The following is a 12,338-nucleotide window of genomic DNA, read 5'->3' on the forward strand; positions in this document are numbered from 1 at the left end:
AAGAATGAGAGACTTGACCTCTGCCAAACTCTGATTGAAACGAATGCCAAGGGATAGAATTTAGGAAAAAAAAAAAAAAAGGAAAAGGAACTAGAGGAAAGAAGTAAAATGTAAAATGTGGTCAAATGCGAATAAATCTAATCCGCTCTAACCATATAGAATGCTTAATTTTATGTGTCATCTTGACTGGCCAAGGGGTGCTCAGGTTAATCACTGTTTCTGGGTGTGTCCGTGAGGCTGTTTCTGGATGAGATTATCATTTGAATGTAGACTGCCTTCCCCAGTCCCAGCCGGGACCACCCAATCCATTGAAGGCTTGAATAAAACAGAGGCAAAGGGAAGAGGAATTCGCCTCTTTTTTGCTTCCTGCCTGCTTGGGTGAGTTGGGATTTATCATCTCATCTTTTTCAGCCCTAAGACTGAGATTTAAACCATCTGCTCCCTTGGCTCTCAGGCCTTCAGATTCAGACTGAATTACACAAATGGCTCTCTGGGTATCCAGCTTGCAGACAGATCTTGGGACTTCTCGGCGTCCATAATTGTGTGGGCCAATTCCTCATAAGGAGCCAATTCCTCAATTCCTCAATTTTCTAAGCAGGAAAAAAAATGCATAAGCCCCCCAAACTGGAAACTATGAGAATTCTGTGTCCTCAACACATATGCAATAGTGAAAGATACATAGATACAGACAGATATAGGCACACATATATACATATATTTGTGTGTGTGTGTGTGTGTGTATATATATATATATATATATATATATATATATATATATATATCCCCCACATGCATATCCTGTTTCTGTTTCTCTGGAGAAACTTGACTAATCATATAAACCAATAATAAAAAGTGATAAATTTGCAGGGGAATAAAATATTGCAGAGCTAGAATACTAAGTATAACATATTACTGGGAGTAATTTAAGATTAAAGGGGTTTTTTTTACATACATAGTCCTGAAGGAGGTTGATTTTATCAATTTCCAGCTTTCTTTTTTTTTTTAAGTTTTATTTATTTAAGTAAGCACTATACCCAGTGTAGAACTCACAACCCTGAGATCAAGAGTCATATGCTCTTCTGACTGAGCCAGCCAGGGGCCCCAATTTCAGACTTTCTGAGATCAAGAAGCAAGCTAAACGTAAAAGAAACTGAATGGATAAATTCTAGTTGGCTAAGAAAATATGAACACCTACTATAAGACCATCACTGTTCTAAGCAATGTGGGTATAGTATAGAACAATATAGACATAAATAAATATATAATGGAAAAAATAATAAGGTAAATTAATTAATAAGTTAGAAAATTATACATGCTCTGGGGGGAAAATGCAAAAGTAAGGAAGATGCAAAGTCCTAGGGCAAAAATAGGGACTTAGAAATTTTAAGTAGAGTAATCACTAGTACTAGAGTACAATCCCCTACTAGGATTGTACTTCCTTACCATATACACATTAGCTATAGGCATGTGGCTAGTTTTGGCCAATGAAGAGCAGAATGGCATGTGTCATTCCTAGACAGAAACTGTAAGAATAGTGCACGATTCCCCAAGTGCCTTTCCCTCTGCTGCAGCAACTGCAGAAAAACATGCCAAATGGAAGCTCCCATCAGCCAGGGTCCCCAAGGAACTGTGATGAGCACAAGCCCTGACAACCTGTGTAAGACACTCAGTGTGAGCTATGCCTTGATTAAGTAAAGAAGCTGTGCGGTTGTTTATTACTGCACAACATGCTAACCTAACTGACACAAGTAATTAGCATAGACCGCACTGAGGTGACAGATGATGGTAGCTTGAACCTGAGTGGAGACCATGGAGAAGATGAGAAGTCATCAGAATCAGATATATTTTTACACGGGGAAAAGAGTTAAGTCCTCTTGACTGGAAATGGGAGACCAGGGACAGCAGACCACATTGGTCTATCATTATAATAGAATATCAGAGACATCGTGTGTGAAAAACCACTCCAATACAAGCAACCCTTATATTCTGGTAACAGTCTGGGAGGAAATAAATTATCTAGCAGGTCTGCAACAACACGAACAACTCGCTAAGTATTAGAAGTTAAGAAAAAGTAATATTCTACTTTGATTAGTGGAGCATGATCGCCCTCTAGTGACAAATGAAAAAAATGAACTTCGAAAAAGCCAGACAGTGGCACCCAAAGCTGGTGAGAAATACACATTTTGAAATTATGGGCTCTCTTTGTGCCATGAGAGGCTACTTTATGACAACTTTTAATGAGGAAATACCATGAGCAATTTATTTCAGGGAAGATAAAATCTGGCATTGTTTTGCAAAGTTTTCCATAATATTCATAATATCAATTATGATATTATCAATTATGATATTGATATAACATCAATATATATATTATATTATATATAACATCAATATCATTATATCATAATATTCAAGAAAGCAAGAATTCTGAAACCCATTAGTTAAAGTACAGGACTCTTGTGGGTACACAAAGTAGAAATATTTCTAGTGATAACAACCATACAAATCTTTTCTTGTCTTCCATAAAGAAAGATTTAGTCTTTTGGTTTTTGGTTTTTTAGTTAATTGCAAAAGTGCAAAATGGTGGAACAGGGTGGCATTTTTTTATCCTCCTCCTAAGCTGAATATGAAGTAGCGGAGAGAGCTGGCTGACAAAAAGTCCGCAATAATAAAATGTTCATTCTCATTAAGGACGTGGCACATCCACTAAACTCTATACTCACGAAACCAGCATGATTTATGTAATCCACTTGAGGAACAAATATGGTTGCATCTCTTGTTTTTCCTAATTAAACTGGACGGAACCCCAATATTTTAGATTATTTTTTAAGTAATCTCTATACCCAGCGTGGGGCTCAAACTCACGACTCTAAGATCAGGTGTCATATGCTCTACCGAGCCAGCCAAGAGCCCCTCCAGTATTTTAGATTAGCTGGAGGCATAATACCTTTCAAAGGACCTCAATTCCTCCCCCACCACCAACCCCCCACTTATCCAAGAATCCCAAGGACTTTGCCCAGAGTGGCTGAACATACTTCTCAAATGCCTTCTGGAGAGCCATCTGGAGAATCTGATCCATCCACCAGCCAACCAGATTGTCAGGTACATTCTGAAAACCGCCCAGGCTGATGTATTCTTTTCTGCTGCTCTTCTCAGTCCTTATTCCTGTGGCGGCCACAGTGACACCCTACTCCTCGATTTCCCAGTTTACAGCTCTCTGGTTTAGGCCTGCACCTTCAGCCATTTTTTCCAAAGCACATTCCTTGTGCCTTGGTGTAAGTTAAGAGCTGGGGCAATTCCAGTTCCAGACATAGCCACAAGTTAATTCAGAACCCGATTTCCTCCAAGACCATCTAGAATTTCATAATAAGCCAGAATCCCCAGTCTAAACTCATTCTTCTGTACCTCAGTAAGAGCTATCTCTAATCATCCAGGAGAAATGATTCATGAGGAACTCTGAAAGAGAAGGGTGAAAAATATGGCTACATTCTTTTCCAATAGTCACCTTGGTCTCCAAGAAAATTACTTCCTCTTTTTTTTTTTAAGATTTTATTTATTTATTTGACAGAGAGAGAGAGAGATCACACGTAGGCAGAGAGGCAGGCAGAGAGAGGAGGAAGCAAGCTTCCCGCTGAGCAGAAAGCCCAAAGCGGGGCTCCATCCCAGGACTCTGAGATCATGACCTGAGCCAAAAGCAGAGGCTTAACCTACTGAGCCACCCAGGTGCCCTGAAAATGACTTTCTCTTAAACAACCTTTCATCTCTGCATATGAAAATATATTAAAAGAAGTAGCCATCATCAAGCCATTTTTTAAAGTCCTATTATATACCATTTAAAAGTATAAACTATTTAAAGTCCTATTACATACTCAAGAGCAATGGCTCGCCTACTTGCCCTATATTTATTTACTTAAGAAAAGCCACAAAGAGAATCTTAGAACAAAGATCTGCTTCAGAGTGACTCACTTTACCCACCCATGCAGAAAGATGGAAGGCCGTGTTTAAATAGCACTCCTCATAAATCCCATTCCTGAGTTCAGTCTGTGTGCCACATTTAAGCATGGATAGTATCACTCTAGAAATGTGTCTTACAAATCTAAACACACACACATATATTAAAGATCTAAACTACAGTAAGGAGTGAGTCTATTGATTGAATGCGGGTCCATCCTCTCTTTGCACAGTGATCACAACACAAATATATATGCTAAAGATATCTCTGTATGTTCATTACTGCATTGTGGAAAATAGGAAAAAATTTTAAAATGTGGTAAACATTTAAAAATAAAGCAATGGACAAATTAAATTATGCTATATCCACATGCAGCAATTAAAAGAAAATAGATCTATTCTTTGGGGGAAAAAAATTCTTGATAGCATGTATTATTTCTAGAACAATAACCAAATGCTGTTAACAGAGATAGCTCTGGGAAAGAGGCTACACTGAGGAGAGCAGAGAAAGGGCTGTATGGAATAGGGCAGATGCAGACTTCTTTTACTTTTTTTCTTTATATCCTTCTAAACTAAATATTTTACAAAGATTTTGTATTACTTTTATTTCTTAATTATGGAATATCATGATTATAACCTAAAGTATGTTATGATTATAACCTATTTATGTTATCATGATAACCTAGAAGTATTCATTGCAAATTAATTTAACTATGTAATTTAACCTAAATAAATGTAACTTCATTTAAATAATTTAGCTTAATAAATATTTGTAATAGTGAATGTTTTAAGATAAGGAGAACTGTCTTTTCTCCTCTGGTATCATAAGGAAACTAGAAAAGATTGTGCTGAGGAATAAACATAAATATTATCAAACTTAGAATGGTGACCACATGACCAGGGAATCTAAAAACTAGGTAAAGTAAGAAATAATTGAATGTGTTTGGGACGTTTACCTTGGTCAAAGATAGAGCTACCTTCAAATATGTGAAGTAAGGGAATTCTACTTTCAAGTAATTAAACAATAGATGATTTGGACCAATGTTATCACACAGGGAAACTAGCAATACTGAACAAAATATGAAAAGACATTTTCCTGAAGACATCTTAGAGCTAACAAAATCATGAGGATTTATGGCTTCTGGATCCAGGAGAGGACACAGGCCTCTATAAATCATGTGGCTATAGTTCTATTGTTGTACTTCATTCACTATAACATGCATTCCATAGAAACAGTGCAATGTGGACTGCTGTGATGCTTAACACAGCATTTTGTAAGCCCACATATTGTGGTTTTTCCAAGATGCATTGTGAGTGGCAAAGGCAACCCCAAACCTAAAGTAAATGTCTATTCCAATGACAAACCATGACAGAGGTGGTCGGATGTAACCAAGATGCTGCCCGGTGGCTGGCTGGTCTCCCCAGGAAATGGTACTAGAGCTCTGGGTTGATCTCTGCTTTCGGAGACTGGGCACTCAGCAGTGACTGTAGCCAGATGAATTTTGGTGAGTGAAAGCCTCTTTTGCTAAGTCTATACATAACCTTCATCCCCCTCCCCACACTGTGTTCATCAACCGTTTGAGCAAGAGTAGGGCTTGCTGAAGAAAGAGGCTGAGTAATAGCCATAGAAAATTCATCTAGGGGAGATAGAGAGGAGAGGGAGTTGAGGGAAACTGGAAGGGGAGATGAACCATGAGAGACTATGGACTCTGAAAAACAACCAGAGGGTTTTGAAGGGGCGGGGGAGTGGGAGGTTGAAGAACCAGGTGGTGGGTAATAGGGAGGGCACGTACTGCATGGAGCACTGGGTGTGGTGCCAAAACAATGAACACTGTTATGCTGTAAATAAACAAATAAAAAAAAAAAACAACTAAGGAAAAACCAGCATGAGAACCAACCATAGTAAATCAACAGAACATAAAAATAAAAAATAAAAAAAAGAAAATGTCATCTAAGAATCCACCGCTCAGGTTGCTCTCTTGTGAGCATTTATATGGGACCAAAAGATTGCATTTGTTGCTGTTGTTGTCTGTTCAGAAAGGACCTCCACCACTGAGCTAGTTCTCTGAACTTCTGAGCTCCATGAACTGGCCCCTTACAATTGTAAGGAAGCTACATTCCTGCCTAGCAGTATTGTGTTTCATTCATCTTAAAGTGAAATGACCTTGGGTGAGACACCAATCGAGTAAAAGAGGAGGACAAGAGAGCAAATCTGAGAAGGTGCGCAAGATGGTACCAATCCAGTGGTATGGACGTTCTGGTGTCCAAGGAAGGAATGCTTCTACCAGAAAACACTGTCCAGTGAACTGTTTGTCCAAAGAACAGTTTGTTCTTTGCCTGAACAAACAGGCAAAGGATCACTATACTGACTTGGGTAATTCATCCAAACTACCAAGGAAAAAAATGGGTTGCTTCTACTCACTGATGACAAGGGGCACTACGCCTTTGCACTCCTCACTCAATCGTTCTTCAGGCCGATGTGTACAACAGCCCAATCGTTACTTGCCTTGTTGTGTGATGCCACTCTTGTGGTTCCCCTCCACCTGTCCGCACCTTTGTAAATAATCCATCTAACCCATCGATTTCCTGCTGGGACTCTATCTACTATTCTAGGCATTGGAGACAGAGCTTTAACAAAATAGGGGGAAAAATACCCTCCAAAAAAAATTCCTGCCCTCCTAGAGCCAACAATCGAATGAAGGAGACCAACCAGCAGCTTTCCACACCAGTGGACCCCTAGAAATTCCACTGTCAGATTTCCCGCCGCCTGACACACATCTCTTACTAAAACATCTAAAATAGTTGCTACTTCTTACTTACCAGGTCCAATCAGCATAATATCGTCATTGTCATGGACTAATGTGGTATCTTATGGAAGGGAAAAGTGATCAGGGATCCTGCAGACTAAATTATGATATGGGGCTGGGGCGTTGATATGCCTCTGAAGTAGGACAGTTGAGGTGTACCGCTGGCCTTGCAAACTGGTTCTGGTGGCCACTAGCAAGGTATCAAGGGCAAGTATTTGCCAGACCAAGTGCTGCATATCAGATACCAGGAAATGTATTGTCTTCAAGTAATGAAACCACATCCGGAACAGCACTTGCAATTGGAGTCACCCCCTAACGGTAAGTATGATAACTCACTCATTCTCCAAGAGCCATCTGTTTTCTGCACAGGCCAAAGATACACGTTGAATGGGAATGTGGTAGGAATCACCAGACCAGCATCCTTCAAGTCTTTGATGGTAGCACTCACCCCAGAAGTCCCTCCAGAAATGCAGTATTTCTTTGGTTTATTTTTACTTATTCTTTTCTTGATCAATAGGAATTTGTCTCACAATTCTAAAGCCTACAAGCCTGAGATCAAGGTGTTGGCAGGGCCGAGCTGCCTCCAAAGGCGCTAGGGAAGCATCATTCTCAGGCCTCCCTCCTCGCTTCTGGTGCTTTGCTGGCCATCTCTGGTGTCCTCGGCTTATGGCAGCACGACTCCAGTCTTCACTGGCATCTCCCTGGGTGGCCGACTCTGTCCACATTTCTCCTCTTTTTGATGACACGAGTCAGATTAGGGGCTCACCTAATCCAGTAGTATAACCTCATCTTAATTTAACTAATTACAACTGCGACAACACTATCACGTTCTGAGGTACTGGGGGTTAGGGTTTCAACATATGAAATTTGGGGAAACACAATTCAGCCCATAACACATGTTAAACACATTTTTTCTAGGAGCTTTCTGTGTCCCTCCATTTCATTTTCCCATTTCCACTCTATTCCTAGCCACTATCATTTCTCACGTAGATGTTTTTCCTTCCCACTAGGGTCCCCACAACACCCTCTTGGGACCTTTAATCCAGTGTCCATATTGCAGCCACCATTGGTTTTCCATTTTTAGGTAGAGGCAGTTCTGTAACTTCCATTTAGGTCTTTCTTATCATAACATTCCTCACTCCACAGGTCAGGGAATCGCTGAGGAGACTCTGCCAGCTACTGAGTATGTCTGTTCCAACTATGCATTCCAGAGTTGGGGAAATGGTCACAAGATACACTTGGGAACCCACTGGATTCACTGAGAGATCTAAGCTAAAACTCATTAATCGCCTGCTCTGGCTGGTGGACCACAGTAGCATTTTGGACCTCCTAGAATTAGTGTCAACTCAGACAGTGTCCAGTAATCCCCAAAATATCTGATTATCTCCCTTTCCGCAGTGTACTGTCTCCCTAGCAAATAGCCATAGGTCCTTTTGGGGAAGGTTGGGGAAAAGATCAACAATATAAATTTTGGCAGTGTGGTAGAGTTGGGCTTCTGTTCACTCAGCCTACAACTCTTCCACTTGTGCAGATCAAGCAAGAATTTAGCAGACTGCCCACCTTTTTTTTTTTTAGGTACCTAATCAACGCCAATGCCCTAAGTCTCTGTGAGTTAGATGACTCTGTTACTCCACCTCTGCTGTTTAGTACTGTAACCAGACCATGTTGTCTTTGGCAACCAAGTGTCACCACTTGGCCCCTGCTACCCCGGGATCACATTAACCTCACTTCATTTAGGGAATCCCAGTTTGAAGCAAGCAGTCCCCACTGTATTTTCTGACCTACAAAGAGCAACCACAGGGGTCAAGGATGCTGAGGCCCCAGACCCAAATTTATTTCTGAAAGTAAAATTCTGAAAGGTGTCTCCCTCTGGACTCTCCCAGAGTGGGTGAATAGGTCTTACATGAAAAATCCACCCTAACATTCCAATCCCGGTAAGCCTTTGAATCCCTTTCTATACAATATATCTACCAAGGCGGTTGTGGCATTTTGACTTTAGTATGGACCACCTTTGAGTCCAGGTTCAGCCAACTCACCAAACTGTTAGGCCCTTTCAAATCCCTTGATCTAAGATACTGAATCCAGAATCCGTTGGGTTGATATGTGGGCCCATATCAATAAATGTGGCCTGATTCAACTTCATATTTTTTGCAATTGTCCTACACCCTTAAGGTCCATTCCCACATAGTCCCCAGATTTCTATCTGTATAGATTTGAAAAATTATACAGTTCTTTTGGTATGCAATGCACCTCATGGTTTATACTTTCTACTTCACCCTTTGGTACCTGCTGAGACAGGATTCTACATACAGTTGAAGAAGCAAAGTAGGGTGGTGAGGAGAATCAGCAATGCCTTGTAAGGAACACTTCAAAAGAGATCATAAGGGCGCCTGGGTGGCTCAGTGGGTTAAGCCGCTGCCTTCGGCTCAGGTCATGATCTCAGGGTCCTGGGATCGGGTCCCGCATCGGGCTCTCTGCTCAGCAAGGAGCCTGCTTCCCTCTCTCTCTCTCTCTGCCTACCTCTCTGTCTACTTGTGATCTCTCTCTGTCAAATAAATAAATAAAATCTTTAAAAAAAAAAAGAGAGAGATCATAACACGTGTTTCAGGCAAAGTCAGATTAACATTCTCGGGTGGAAGGGCTACTTCTACTAGCAAGAAAGACTCAGCAGAACTGCAGGGTTCAATGGCCTGAACTTTACTGGGATCTTCCTATATGCCCCTACTCCACGTTTTAAGTTCCCATTCTTTCCCACTTAGTGCCCTTACTTTTAACAGTAGACACTGCTTGAGATTGGGAATTCATTTGTGTTGTAATTCAGCCACTTGTGGGATGAGACTCTGGGTTGGTTTTCAGAAGTCTCAGTCCTATGGCTAAGGAGGTAACGGCTTCTTTCAGAGAAAGTATAAAACGCTTTCAGGTCATTACTATGAAGCTTTAGCTGGGAATTTGAAGCACTGAACTCATCCTTTTCTTTTTCAACTTTGTGCAGCTAGTTAGGAGCAACCAGCCAGTCCCATTACACTCCTTGTTTGACTAAAATGTACTAAGGTCAGATTTGAAGGGGTACATGCAACCCAATGTTTATAGTAGCATTAAGAACAATAGCCAAGGGGCGCCTGGTTTAGCTCAGTGGGTTAAAGCCTGTGCCTTCGGCTCAGGTCATGATCCCAGGATCCTGGGATCGAGTCACGCATCGGGCTCTCTGTTCAGTGGGGAGCCTGCTTCCCTTCCTCTCTCTCTGCCTGCCTCGCTGCCTACTTGTGATCTCTGTCAAATAAATAAATAAAATCTTAAAAAAAAAAAAAAAAAGAATAGCCAAACTATGGAAAGAGTGCAAACATTCATTGACCGAAGAATGGATAAAGATGTAGTATATCGGGGACACCTGGGTGGCTCAGTCAGTTTATCATCTGACTCTTGATTTTGGCTCAAGTCATGACTTCAGGGTCATGGGATCAGTCCCATTTTGGGCTCAGCGGGTAGTCTGCTTGTCCCTCTCCCTCAGTTTCTCCCCCAACTCATGCTTTCGAAAATAAGTAATTTTTAAAATGTTATACATATGTATATATACACACACATACATACAATGGAATATTACTCAGCAATCAAAAAATGAAGTCTTGCCATTGACAACAATGTGGATGGAACTAAAAAGTACTACATGGAACTGAAGTGTACTAGACTGAAGTCAGTCAGTCAGAAAAAGACAAATACCATATGATCTCAGTTATTATGGAATTTAAGAAAGAAAACAGGGGCGCCTGGGTGGCTCAGTGGATTAAGCCGCTGCCTTTGGCTCAGGTCATGATCTCAGGGTCCTGGGATCGAGCCCCGCATCGGGCTCTCTGCTCCACAGGGAGCCTGCTTCCTCCTCTCTCTCTGCCTGCCTCTCTGCCTGCTTGTGATCTCTCTCTCCGTCAAATAAATAAATAAAATCTTAAAAAAAAAAAAAAAGAAAGAAAACAGATGAACACACAGGAAGAGAGGGAGAAGGAAAGAGGGAAACAAACCTCTTAAAGACAGGGAACCATGGAGGGCTGATGAAGGGAGGTGGGTGGTGGGATGGGCTAGATGGGTAATGGCTATTAAAGAGGGCACTTGTGATGAGCTCTGGGTGTTGCGACGAATCACTGAATTCTACTCCAGAAACCAATATTACACTCTATGTTAAATAAAATTTAAATAAAAACATAAAAAGTTCTAAGTCATCATTGCACGGTCATCCAGAATCTTGCTTTTCATGTTATCAAAATGTGGTACTCTGTGTATCTCCATTGCTGCAATACACCATGAACCACCAGGGTCCTCTTTACCACTGGAAAAATAGTCATTACTGTCTTTCAATTTAATCAGATCAGAAGAAATAATCCAGAAAACCCAGAACCAGTATTAATAACTCATCCTTAAGATTCTGTTTCTTCAGAATCACTTCTGCTACAAAAATCTGTGTCAGGGGGCGCCTGGGTGGCTCAGTGGGCTAAGCCTCTGCTTTCAGCTCAGGTCATGATCCCAGGGTCCTGGGATCGAGCCCGGCATTCTCCCTCTCCCACTCTCCCTCCTTGTGTCCCCCCTCTCACTGTGTCTCTGTCAAACACATAAATAAAATCTTTAAAAAAAAAAAATGTGTGTCAGTCAGGGTTCAATCAAAGAAACAGGACCAGTAGCAGATGTATATGGAGAGATTTATTTGAAGGAACTGGCTTACACTATTGTTAGGGCTAGTTAAGCATGTCCGAGGTCCAGAGGGTAATTACCATCAGGAAGGGCAGATGCCATCTCTAAAGCTGAAGCTGCCATCCACAGGCAAAATCCTTCTTCCAGGAAATCTTAGTTCTGTTCCCATGGATCAGGCCCACCCAGAACACCAAGGATAATCTCCTTTAGGTAAAATCAAGTGATTATACGTATTAAGCACGACTGGAAGTATCTTCACAGCAACACCTTGAAGAACGTTTAATAATTATTAACTGACCAAGGTGACACATAAAACTGACCATTAGAGCTGCTAAATCAGAAACTCTGGGGGTATGGCCAAGCAATCTGTATTTAAAGCCCTCTAGTGATTCTGATGCTCCTTCAACGTTGAAAACCACTGGTTTAGAGAACAAATCAACAGGGAGGAAAGGTGTTGGGAGTCAACCACAAGGTTTTATTACAATTAGTATCTGTTGCTTACAATTAAAGAATCTTTGGAGATTCCTCATACATAAAAGGTATCTTATTAGCAAACAACAGAAAATGACTCTACTAAATTGGGCAGAAAAGGAATTTATTAATTTGTATTAAACAACTCAAAGAACCGATGGGAAGGCTGGAAAACCAGGCTTAGGAAGTGGCAGGTTTTCAGGCATGGGCATCCAGACAGCACACACCCAGCCAACACACACCACAGCAATCATCCAGTTAATATGTCTCCCTAGGAAGTACCACCAGACGCTCACCAATACCTCCCCTAAATCTCTTGACTACTCTAGCACTGCTGGGAATAATCTCTTAACTGTCCTGAGGTCTTTGTGCCATTGTCTCCATAGACCTGGAGAGAACATCTGACAGAAATATTGACAGAATCTAGTCAAC

The sequence above is a fragment of the Meles meles genome, chromosome 2 (genome assembly GCF_922984935.1).
Source record: "Meles meles chromosome 2, mMelMel3.1 paternal haplotype, whole genome shotgun sequence".
Lineage (NCBI taxonomy): Eukaryota > Metazoa > Chordata > Mammalia > Carnivora > Mustelidae > Meles > Meles meles.